The sequence below is a fragment of the Herpailurus yagouaroundi genome, unplaced genomic scaffold (genome assembly GCF_014898765.1).
Source record: "Herpailurus yagouaroundi ecotype Mexico unplaced genomic scaffold, PumYag 164, whole genome shotgun sequence".
Lineage (NCBI taxonomy): Eukaryota > Metazoa > Chordata > Mammalia > Carnivora > Felidae > Herpailurus > Herpailurus yagouaroundi.
In genome coordinates, this window is record NW_024412405.1 from 36,683,839 (window position 1) to 36,696,985 (window position 13,147).

Sequence of the window (13,147 nt, forward strand, 5' to 3'; positions counted from 1 at the left end):
AACAATTTAAGATTTCAAATTATAATACAAAGTGGTAGTAATTAAAACAGTATGGTATTGGCCTAAAAATAGACACACAGTTCACTAGATTAGAACAGAAAACTCAGAAATAATCCCACAATTATATGGTCAATTAATCTTTGACAAAGGGAATAGGATACAGTGAGGAAAAGACATCTCTTCAACAAATCGTGTTGGGAAAACTGGACAGCCACATGCAAAAGTATAAAAATGGACCACCTTCTTTCACCATACACAAAACTAAATTCAAAATGGATTAAAGACCTAAATGTGAGATCTGAAACCATAAAAATCATTGAAGAAAGCACAGACAGGAATCCCTCTGACGTTGGCCATGGCCATATTTTTCTGGATGGGTGTCTTGAGGTGAGGGAAATAAAAGCAAAAATAAACCCTTGAGACTACATCAAAATAAAAAGTTTCTGCATGGCAAAGGAAACAATCAACAAAACTACCAAATGGGACAAGATATTTGCAAATGACATATTCAGTATGGGGTTAGTGTCCAAAATACATAAAGAACTGACATGAGTCAATACCCAAAAAACAAATAATCCAATTAAAAGGTGGGCAGAAGACATGAACAGATATTTCTCCAAAGAAGACATCCAGAAAGCCAATAGACACATGAAAAGATGCTCAACACTACTCATCATCAGAGAAATGGAAATCAAAGTCACAATGAGATATTACCTCACACCTGTCAGAATGGCTAAAATTAAAAAAAACACAAGAAACAAGTGTTGGCGAAGGATGTGGAGAAAAAGGAACCCTCATGCACTGTTGGTGCAAATGCAAGCTGGTGCAGCCACTGTGGAAAATAGTATGGAGGTTCCTCAAAAATTAAAAATAGAATGACCCTACAATCCAATAATTGCACCAGTGGGTATTTATCCCCAAAAATACAAAAAAAAAAAAAAACGAATCAAAAGGGATACATGCACCCCTATGTTTATTGCAGCATTATTTAAAATTGCTAAACTAGGGAAATATCCCAAGTGTCCGTCAATAGATGAATGGATAAAGAGGTGATGTATATATACAATGGAATATTATTCAGCCATAAAAATAATGAAATCTTGCCATTTGCAACAGCATGGCTAGAGATAGGGAATATAATGCTAAGTGAAATAAACCAGTCGGAGAGAGACAAATACCATATGATCTCACTCATATGTGGAATTTAAGAAACAAAACAAATGAGCAAAGGAAGAAAAGAGAGAGAGAGAGAGAACCCAAGAAATAGACTCTCAACTATAAAGAACAAACTGGTTGGTTATCAGAGGGGAGGTGGGTGGGAGGATGAGGGAAATAAGAAATGGGAATGAAAAAGTACGCTTATCATGATGGAAAAAAAATAAAATGATAAAAAAAGAAAAGACGAAAATGCCGATGTTAAAAAAGCATATGAGAAAATTCACAGTCTTAGTAATGAGTAACTATAAACTAAAACTATAAATTAATGAAAAATTAAAAAAGCCATTGGTTTCCATTTCATACCCACCTGGCTGGCAAAATTAAAGAAGTTTTAGAATATCAGGCATTGGGAAGAACGTCGAACAGCTTTTGAGATTTAAAGTGATAATCTGGAAAACAATTTAACCTATCTAATATTAGCATGCAAGTCTGCTCTTAGATATGTACCCTGGTGTCTTAATCTTCTCAGGCAGCCATACCAAAATATCATAGACCACGTAGCTTGAACAATGGAAATTTGTTTCTCATAGTCCTAGAGTCTGAAAAGTCCGAGATCAAGGTGCTGGTTGATTGGGTTTCTGGTGAGGTGTCTTTTCCTGGCTTGCAGACAGCTACCTTCTCACTGTGTTCTCACGTGGCTTGTTCTCTGCATGCACATGGAGAGAGAGATCTCTTGCTTCCTCTTCTTATAAGGCCACTAATCCTATCAGATTAGGACTCCAACTATATAACTTCATAACCTAATTACTTTCTACTCTATCTCCAAAAGTGGTCACATCAGTGGTTAAGACCTGTGCACGTGAATTTGGGGGGAACATGAATCGCACCTACAAAATGTTTGCATGTGTCCAGAAGTTAACATGTACAAGAATATTCACAGGCAACACAACTGCCTGGTAAGACACCAGCTTCAACTACAATGGCAATATGCTAATCATCAGACATTGAAACCATTGTACCCCATACAACCTAGCTGAGTTGACCTGGACCAGAGATACCATTTCAGTCCTCTCACAAAAGTGCGAACTAAATGTAATACTGATTTTTTTTTAAGCCACAAAGTTCTGGGTTCTATACACTAGAAAAAGCTAACTAATACAGTACATAAGATATTCTAAATGTCTTAAATTTACACAAACTACAAATTGAATGAAGTGAACAAGTGCTTATTATATGCATATGTGCTTTTTTTCTAGGGTTATGCAGGACAAAATCCCCCATTCTTCAGCTGGTGAGGTGAAAAAGTGAGATATAACCCCATTTAAAATTTAAAGTGCTCAAAGTAAAAATAGCAGTTCTAAGCAATGATTTTATAAGATTTAATAATAGGTTAGTAGCTAAATAGTTATTATAAAATAAACAATAAGAAGATAAAAAACATTTAGGTTCATATTCTCAGGAAAGTTATTAAAGAAGAGGTAGAATATAATTATTTGAATAATTTATTCTTTAATATTTCATGCAAAACTTCTTTGGTCATTCAGGTAGTGTTTAATTTTCATTCTAAAGAAAGCAAAGTTCAACCTGAGGATTGCTTTATATTAAGCATCATGCTAAGTGATGGTAAGATGATTGAGACCTGTTCCCTGTCATTAATGAAGACAGATACTACAAGTAAAACATAACAAATAATAAAATAGAGACATACAGGGGATAATGTGCAAATATAGATATGAAACACTTTGCTTTCTTGCAGATTTAGAGAATCTTTCTTGGAAAGAAGTCATAAAGGGTAAGATAGAGTTAGCTAAGAACATAAATGTTGGAAGATGTAGTCACAAGCAAAAACTCAGATATATGCAATGACATGGTATATTCATATTACTACAGGTAGGTCATTTATCACTCAATGAATATTGTATACCTTCTATATTCCAACCACTATGTGTGACAGATACTATAATAAGGAATAAAATAGAAAAAGTCTAAAGGAACTTAATACCAATAAAGGTAGTCGCACAATAAAAAAGTAAACAACCTGGTGTAAAATTACAAGTTATGAAGAATACTATGAAGAATAAGAACAGGATGCTGTCCAGTATCTAATGAAAAAAAAAATGGAAGTACTTTCATCATAGGAGTAGCATAATTTAATTTACAAACTCAGCGCTTTAGACTTTTTAAAATAAAAGTTATACCTGGGAGTATTAACTACAACACAGGAGACATAAAAGGGCTCTTCTAAGTCATGCTCTACCTTGGACTTCATTCTGAAGGTGAAGTGGTGCCATTGAAGACTTTAAGTATATGCACCACTTGACCAGACTTATACTGAAGATGGTACACTTATATTCTGTGTGGATCTGGAAATAATGTGAATGGATGAAGGGCAAGACTGGGAAAGACAGTCAGCTAGAAGCCTCTAGTGACAGTCCCAACAAGAAATGGTGAAAACTTGATTGTCTTAAATTTCCTGCTGCAACAGGACTATCATTACAGAATATGGATGTAGTACATGAGGAGATAGGTATACATAGCATTTGAGGAAGTTTTAGAATTATCACTGAGGGGAAGAGGAAATAAAGCTGATCAGGGGACATAAGATAGATGAATGGTCCTCTATTGGTACAGAAAAGCACATGTTTTTCACGATTGTATAGCAAGCATCTGGCGATTTGTCAAGCACTCCTCAACCTTTCATCTAGAAAAGTCTCCCCCTTTTAGGAAATGTCTCAGCCCCCCCACACTGAACATATCCCTCAAAAGTTAACTTCAATGCTAAGTGGTTCTGCCTCATTGGCTACAGTGCTTGATTTGTGAGTGGATATCTGTGTTAACCTGAACCAATCCCAAGGCCTGAGTGATCAGTGGTAACTAATGTGTTCAGAAGCAGAAACTATTCAAATTCTTTTGTATTAACTTATTTAATCACCATTACAATGCAACGAAGTAGATACAATTGTTATCTCCTTTCTTGCAGATAAAGAAATCAAGGATGTAAATTTGTCCCTGGTCACGCACAGACCAGGCTTTAAATCCCAGGCACCCCCACAACCCACACATTCTTAATCATTACCTAATACTGCCCTTGACAGGTTTCTTCACCCAGAAATGTATACATGTCCCAAGGTGACCCAATCAAAACCTTTTCTTGGATTTCGGACCTTGAGTATCAAGAAAGCTAACCTCAATCCATCTCTGATGGTAGAGTTAGAAGCACGGAGCATAGGTTGCAGCTAGGCACCATGAATGCGTCTATATGAAATATCTAGACCAAGAAACTGGAAGAAGACATCCTGGAAAATGTGTCTTCAGAGATCACAGAATAGCATAAGGAGATGTTTGAACTCTGGTTGCACTCATCACTAAGACTAACTAGAGCCATGACTTCCTATTAATGTGATGATGTGAACTTATTCAGCACCCTTTCCAGATAAATGGGCTTAAATTTAAAGCTTGTAACTAAGAGTCACGAATAATTAAGGATACCAATCTGCATAGCTATGGCACAATCTTTAGCAATTCTCAGTCATCCAGAGGGATAGCAGATTGCTACATTAGTCCTGGTTAGGGATTCACTAGGCAGCTGTGTTAGGAAGACGGGGACACAAATAAGTTGAGCATGTGAAAGGTAGCTGGTCAAGTAAGTGAGATCAAAAGGGAGGGTGTCGTAGTGGAGAAGAAAGCAGGACCTGGGATAGACTATAATTTAGCCTCTCAAGCCTCAGTTTCCTCATATTTGTTGTCGGATAATAATTGCTTGTCTTTCTTGTATGTTAGGAGGATTAAATGAGATGATCTATATAAGGCCTTATATAAAGATGATCTATACACAGTGCCTGTGTATATAATCGCTCCACAAATGTTGTTGTAGTTGAGGTACATAGCCCATGCTATGGGAAACATAGATTCACAGAGAAGGGATATTTGACAGATATTGAAGGACAAAAGCAGACGAATAGGTAAAAGGAGGCAGCAATTCCTTTCTCTTATGCTCCCATGTCCGCTTGTTCATCCCCTAACACCTGTATTGCTATAGAGGTGATACTAGACTCCTACACACACATTCTACAGAAACTAAAGTCATAATCCAAAAAATGAAAATAGTGACAAACTTTAAGTAATACACAAAGTCAATAAAGACCAAAACTTAAAACCAAAGACTATCAAGCATTTAAATTTTAGATTTTTCTTTGTAACCAAAATGCTTCATTATTAAAACATTAATATTCATATAATGGCATCATCACTGATGAAATCTCTCCTGCCTGTAACAAATGTGATTTCAGCTTGTACTTCTGCAATGAGTGATGAAGAAACTTCCAGATGGAGAGGTGTAATTTGTGAGATTTTCCCTAGTCTATTCACATTGGCTTTAACTTCCATTTTAAATTACAGAGAGAATTCCCAAAATTTCAAATAGCCCCAGGAGATCTGGTGAAATAGCTAATCTCTTTCCATGAGCATGCTAACAAAAGCAATTTCTTACCAAGCTATATGCTACCCAGTGGGACTGATAATGAATCTGCATTATGGTAACCTTTATAAGAAAGGAAGATAAGAAGACCTTTTGGGGAGGTATATTTATTAGGTGGTGAATGTGTCTTTCTGCATGTGGATTCTTCTGTTTAGATCCACTTTTCACTGAACTATGCCAAGACCTTCTGTCTTTCTGCTTTCAACAACATTTCTCAATTCAGAATATTCATCCTATTACATACCACAATGTCAGTAAATACCAAACACCAATGTGCTGTAACAGCTTTCTCAGTGTTGAATTTCTTTCATTCGAAAAGGCACTAGATTTATATGACTGATTATGTACTTCATACTAATTTCCCTCTAGCATTTTTAAAGAGTTCGAACTTGTGTTAGCACAGAGTACTGTGTTGTTTGCTTGTTTGTTTGTTTGTAAATTGGCAAGGGGGGAAAACTTCTATGTCGCCACCCAAATATAAAGAAGCAGCACTTACTGGGAGTCTCCTACAGAGGGCACCTTCACCTTATTGGAAACCCAACTGAAAGAGAAACTCAGTGGTTAGCAGAGAAATAACTAAACCTTAAAGTCGGGAGCACTCGTTTGCTTTTGCTAACCAGTTTTCTTCTCTGGTATCTTTGTTACCTTATCTTTAGTAAAAGAACTGGCACCCTCTGCATAATCATTCATAGATACAGGCCAGTAACACTACCTTATTATTATGTTCAGCTCGCTTGTGGGTGAGCTGGAGACAGCTGTTCATATCACCTAAGAGGCAACAGATCAATGAAAGGAAGGGAAGGACAAGTTTTGAGCTGCCTTTTTGCAACAATGTCCTTTATACAACAGAGGATATTTTTAAAGCATTGTATCAGAAAACAAAGGCTGATAATAAAGTAAAATGTTTACAAAACAAACTTCTGCTGTGTTGTTATGATTAGCAAGTGATTTTAGACTAAAATTACTTAAGTAGAAACAAAAAGTAAGTATTTTTTGGATACCAAAAATACCATGGATTATAGACTATAAATATAAAGAAAATAATTGCTACTTAGAAAATTCTGAAAATAGGTATGTGTGAGTGTGTGTGTGTGTGTGAGTGTAAAACAATTCCTTGAAACTGTTTATGTGTAGCTAAACTATAAAAAATATTTTAGTAACCTTGTTATTAAAATAATAGATTATCAAACTGTAAAAATATATTTTCACAGAAAATATTCTTTTAAAACATGTTCAGAATAAGTGCTGTATACAACTACAGGACTTCAAATGCAGCATTACTTTGACATTAATTTTGAATGTCTTATGTCTCATAATAGGTAATAATAGTAATGTACATAAATTGAGCACACATATACACACACACACACACACACACACAACATTTTGCATATTTACCTTTGACGGTTCCTGATAAGGAGAATTCTTTTGGATATTCAAAAGCAATTGGATTTATTAGAGCATTTTGGCCAAGAACCTGATAATAATAATTCATGAATATTAAGACAAAAAGCAACATTGAAGACATGAGTTTATCTCTTTACATTTTTTAGTTACTGGATGTGCTATCTAAAACTTACTATATTTACAATGAAGCTTATCAATTATAGACTGCTAACTCAAATATTCGGTGTCTAGAAGTAATCAAGCTTCCAAATGCTACTCTTGGCAAATGGCATTTGGGAACATTTTTACTTTCCTTTAAGTTTACTTTAAATAGATTACAAATAAATGTAAATGCATTTTAGCTATTACAATTGGTTTGATCCTAAGTCATTTTTAATGCTTTATTCAGTCAAGGCCTAAAGCTTCCTATTAGGACCAAAATGTTCAGAGTATTGGAAATTTTAATTCTTCTCTACTAATAACTATCATCAATGTGTCAATCAAATCACTTAAATAGAAATGTAACAAAGTACTGCCGGGTAAGCATATGCTAAAATTTATGCACTTGTTGTTATCCGTGTGTTTCAAAATCAGTCAAATTTGTTTCTGTGGGAAAAAGACCCATTTTCTTGTTCAGCTGAGTGGGTTGCCTTGTCCTACAGAATGCCTAGGGTAAGACCCCAATCCACCTGCCCAGGCATTCCCGCCTCATTGTTGACATTTCCTGGTGTTCAGTGGTTTCTCCCACTTTGTTGCATTCCAGAGCTCAAGGCGCTTCTTTGAAGATACAAGGCCATTCAAGTCTTCCCTACTTTGCAGTCTCACTCTAAAGGGAGAGTAAATGAAAAAGCCACGCAGTTCAGACAATTTAAATGGGGCAGCAGGAGGGCTGTGCTATTGCTCTGTTGGGAATAGCTGTGAGTGATCCCTGAATCACCTCTTGGAAAACAAGGAGAGAGTGGCCTTTCTTGAAATCAGGATGAAAACGGATAGGAGAAAGAGGCTGGATAGTCCCCGATGGAAAAGCAAACTAAGTCTGGTAAGAGACTACAGAAAAGTAATGTGTTTACACAATCAACTTCTGGTTTCATGCCTGATTTTGCAAAGCACTTCAACAAATGACTTTTACTGGTAGATGCTGCCATTTTCTAATCAAAGGAAACCAGAGATAAGTCACAAAAGTCAAGGAACCTCAGGGGTTTTTTCACTCTAACTTGTTAACATCATATATTAGTTAAGTATGTCTCAAGATCTCAAAATCTTATCCCTGAAATAACAGTATTTCCCCAACTCTTGTTCAGGATTCTCCATCCTCATTGTGCTACCTTGTAGCATGTAACTGCATACATCTACGCAGCAAGTGAGAACACATCAGTAGCTCTGTTAGAGCATATAGAAATTCATTAAACAGTGATAGAAACAGCAGAGAACCATGAGGCCAGATCCAAATATGCCAGTCCACTATCTTTTCTGTTCCCTTATATAGGAAGCCATAAAAATGTATTTCCTCTGCTTACCTCAAAAAGGTTTCCTTCAAGAATAGTTGTGGGGCAGAAAACCTCACTGAGGCCTTGAGTCTAATTCCTGGCTTAAGCCTCAACTAGTTGCGAGTACAAAGGCAAGTTCTCGTATTTTAACAAAATATGTCAGTTTCCTTTTTTGTAAGATCAGAAATGATGTATAAGGACAAATCGAATGGACTGGTAGTGAGAGACTGCCTACAGTCCTACACTGGGAAGGTTTCTCAGACTGCCCCTAAGCTCCCAAGGAGGGATCTGAGAATCATTGGTAATTTCTAGCATGGTCATCAGATGTGAAAATGGCAGGCCAAGACCTGCAGTTCTAGGATTAGATGATCTTCCAGGCTCCCCTAATACAAAATTTCAATGATGTTATGGAAATAAGACTGAACAGAGACAATGTAGATGAAATCTAATCAGGATGAATACCTTTGTCTTCTTTACATCTTCAGCAACCAGCATACCATCAGTACACAAAAGTAAGTGTGCTTTGTGTTAACAGAGAAGATTATGTACATTAAGGTGATGGTAGAATTAAAGTAAAATTTGTAGAGTATAGAAATGAGGGCATACACCTCTGCTTACTCACATTTGAGAGACAGAATTTCACATGCAAACCTGCATTCCCTCATCGTCTGTAGCAGCCCGTCAGAGTCCACTATCATTTATATTCCATTCTTGGTGAAGACTCCCAGTGGCTCCTCAGATGATTAAGAAAAGATTTTTTTTTTCTGTTTAGGTCCCAGATACAAGCCTTACAGATCTAAGATTCTCCTTTCTGGCTATTTGATCTAGCATCTCTGGATCTTTGCCTAAAGAGTTTTTCCTAAATTAATTGTATATTAGAACAGAAATGAGCATATCTAAAATTTTGTTAGTCTTCAATATCCTGTTATGTGTCACATGATAATATGATTTAAGGAATGAGCAGTCTACACAATTTGGGGATACAGGAAATGTGTGGATAATATAGAAGTAGTTTTAATTACCCAGCTGACCTTTACCTAACACCCAACAGGTGCTAAGCGTTATCCTAGCTATCCAAAAGGAATCGAAATGACTTGAGGCCACCTGAAGAGAAACATATCAACAAGTGTGAAAGCATAAGATAATTGCCTTATCCATCAAAGCACATGCAAGTTACAATACACAAGGATAAATCTGCAAAGATTCCTGGATATGCTGAACCTTGAGCCAATCAGTAAATTATAAATTTTGACTTACATGGGAAATGGTCTGTCTCTTCAGTTCCTTCTCTAAATGCTGGACATGTGAATGAACTGAACTCTGGTTGAAAAATTGAAACAACTTTACAGTCTGTGGGGAAAGCACGTGCCTGAGGACGGCAGAGAAGCAATCTGTACCCCAATGCCAGGATACCACTCCGAGCCTGTGCTTTGATTATGTTAAACAAGAATAAAGAGACCTGTGAAGAATTCTTAGGAAGTGATTTCTTATATAACATCCTGCCAGTATCCCTAGTCCTCTCCTGAGAACCAGCGGGGTGAAGGGTGGCTCTGGGCACATCTTTTCAAGGAAAAAATTAACAACAACTTAGAACCTAGCATAGACATTACTAGTGGAGGGTTGTATTACTATTTGCACTGGTAATCCTTAAAACAGTTCATTTCTAAGTTTAAAAATGGGCCAAGTGCATTCTCAGAGGAATCGTGTTCATCCTTTTCCATTCCATTATTAAAAAATGCACCTTTGTTTCAGGATTTAACCTTTGCTAAAGCATAGGGCTGAGACAATCACAACAAAAAACCTCCCCCTTAAAACTAGTACTTCAGAGCCCTGTTAAATCAAAAGAAAAATTCTTTCTCTCCTCCCCAGTCCCACAGCCCCTTAGGATTTTAAATGGTAATGACCAGTTCATTTGAGAAAATGGCATTTTAGTGCTCCCCTTCACAAGCTCTTAAGGCATATGAGGTGTCTCTTTCCCGGTGATGTGCACCTCCTTTTGTTTTCTGGCATTACTGGAACTGACCTGGCATGGATCACTGGGTGAGCAGGCAATCTTAAACACTTCTCATATAAATTACTGGTTCCTTTCCAAGTGCAATTGCTCACAGGGTAATACACCATTTTACAACTCTGATAGCAATGTCTCTTCGTTCTACTGGGTTCCACACCCCCCCAGGAAATGAACAGACAACAAAGACTGATGGAGATGTGAACCTTAGAAATGTACAATCTGGTTCAACCTTGAGTATGTGCATAGTGGGCGTTTTGGGATCCTTCAATTCTTCTATTTCCTTCTTTTACACCTCTCAAATCTTTTCCTGCTTTCAAAGCCATCTACAAGAACAAAAATATCAAAATGACACACTCCACACATGTGGGCACTACACAAAGCAAAGCAGCAATAAATATGGACATCTACGAAAATATATTTTAAAAAGTTTTCCAGAAAAGAAAATAATGCTCACATTTTATGATCCCCATTTATTAGGTAGAAACGACACATCTTGCTTCCATGCAAATGAGGCTTACCGTTAATTGAGCACTCCAAGAATCACTGGATGCTAATGATGGCCACATTTTCCAAGCCAGCGTCTTTTTTCCCATGAACTCTAATGACAAGGTGTGTTTTTACTGACAGTTGACTCGGATCAGAGCTTGCAGTATTGTATTTCAGGTTGTGGCTCTGTAAAGCCCTGTAACTTTCTTTGAAGTTAAACAGTGTCAATCTGTTTCCATGTCTGAATAACTCTTAGAAGAGCCTGCCTGACCCAAGTCAACTCATTGAAACATACTATTTCCCCATAATTGATGTTCCAAATGAATGTCCTTTCATAATAAAATGTGCTGGAAAACAAAACAGCTTTGCATCCGGCACAAGTTGCATCATAATTAAATTTTATTTTATCCCATCGAGGCATGCTAAATGTTGAGCAAAATATAATTTTAAGTAATTTGTTTGTATTCTTATCTGTAGGAGCTGGAAATTAACAGCGTTGCTAGTTTGCGTTTACTGTTAAGCCTGGAGAGCAGAGAGATTGCTTTGCAAACATTACAGTTATTATGTCTGCAGTTGGTACTCTTTGTATAAATTATTGATCAGCCAGCTTATTTTTCTTTCTGCTTAATGGATATTATAGCATAGCCGTTTACAACGCTATAGTTAAGGTTGTGTCAGCACTTCCATTATAATAAACCCTCTGTTACAGGGGGTTTATAACTTGTTGTAAAAATTTGCTCTGGGCTGAAACTTGACATACAAGATCTCCGGCTGGAAGGTGGCAATTGTTATTCTTTCAACTTTAAAAAAACTCTTTGTTCTGAAGGGCAATAAATAAATAAACAGTTTATTCTTTTCTAACAATCCTTGAAATTTCGGACTTCAAATAGAACAGTTTTTACAGGCTATTTGTTAGACAATGACCTCTTCTTTTACTTAATAGAGCAAAGAAGAAAAAAGGATGAAGATTATAAATTAAAACAAAACAAAAAAGCAATCCACATAAACTTTTAAAATCAAGTTTAATACATTTCTCCTAACATCACAAAATTACGTGACAATTTATGTTTTCATATTGAACATGCATTTATACTACATAAGACTTCTTCCCCACCCCCATTCCCAGCTATGTATCCCTTAAGCAATTCATAGGTCCTGATACTGATCTTCTTTAGAGGAAAACGAGTTGGGTTATTTAAAGAAAAAGAAGTATGACAATGAGAAAATGCCTCGTATTAAAAGGTACAGTTGAACGTAGAATATTTACCAGAGAACTAAGGATTTAAATGTCTGCCTGACTTTTTGACCTTACTTCAATCCAGTCTGCTCTTCCTCTCACAATGGCCTGATTTAAGAGATGAAGGGAATTAATCTCAATTTATATTATTCTTGTTGCTGCTTCCTTTTACAATCCAACTCTAAAATGATCTCACTGTGTTTATTTTTCTATCGGATATTTGGCTGTGCAATTCAATACCAACCCAGAGATGGAATTAGGACATTTACACTGGAAGTAAGGAGTGATGGACAAGTATAAGTAAATTATCAGGGAGAGTTGACTTGCTGTCATGGAAATGATGTAGTTTGGAGTCAGGAAAACAATCCTAAGATGGCTTTTTTTTTTTTTTTTTCCTTTTCTTTGTAACTATTCTTCTCTTTGCCATTACCTTCTCTCTCCCCTGGCATGGGTTTAGAGATTTCTTAAAATATGCCCTATAACCAGCAAAGTATTTTTGGCTACATGTCACCTTCATTCTGAACCAGGAGAAAAGGAGGTGAGGACAGAAGTTTAGGGAGAGAGGTACAGTAGTGCAAATCCTGCCAGTTGGCTCTGAGATCTATGCAAACAGGAATATGAATAGATCATTACTATATGCATTCAGTAAGAATATGTACAGTCCATGCATTTCCATACTGTAAAACAGGTCAAAGTTATTTATAACCATTTAAACCACTTCTTTATTAAGAACGGAAGTTTGTAATGTAAAGTTTGAGTGCTTCAAGTTATAGCGTGCTCACCTTCAGCTCCCCACCTTCTGTCCTTCGGGTAATTTATCACCAAGCTCTTCTGCGCCTGATTAGAGAGTGTATCCGGGAGATAAAAGTCTTATTCCTCGTTCTTGAGGAAAGGCAGGGAATTGG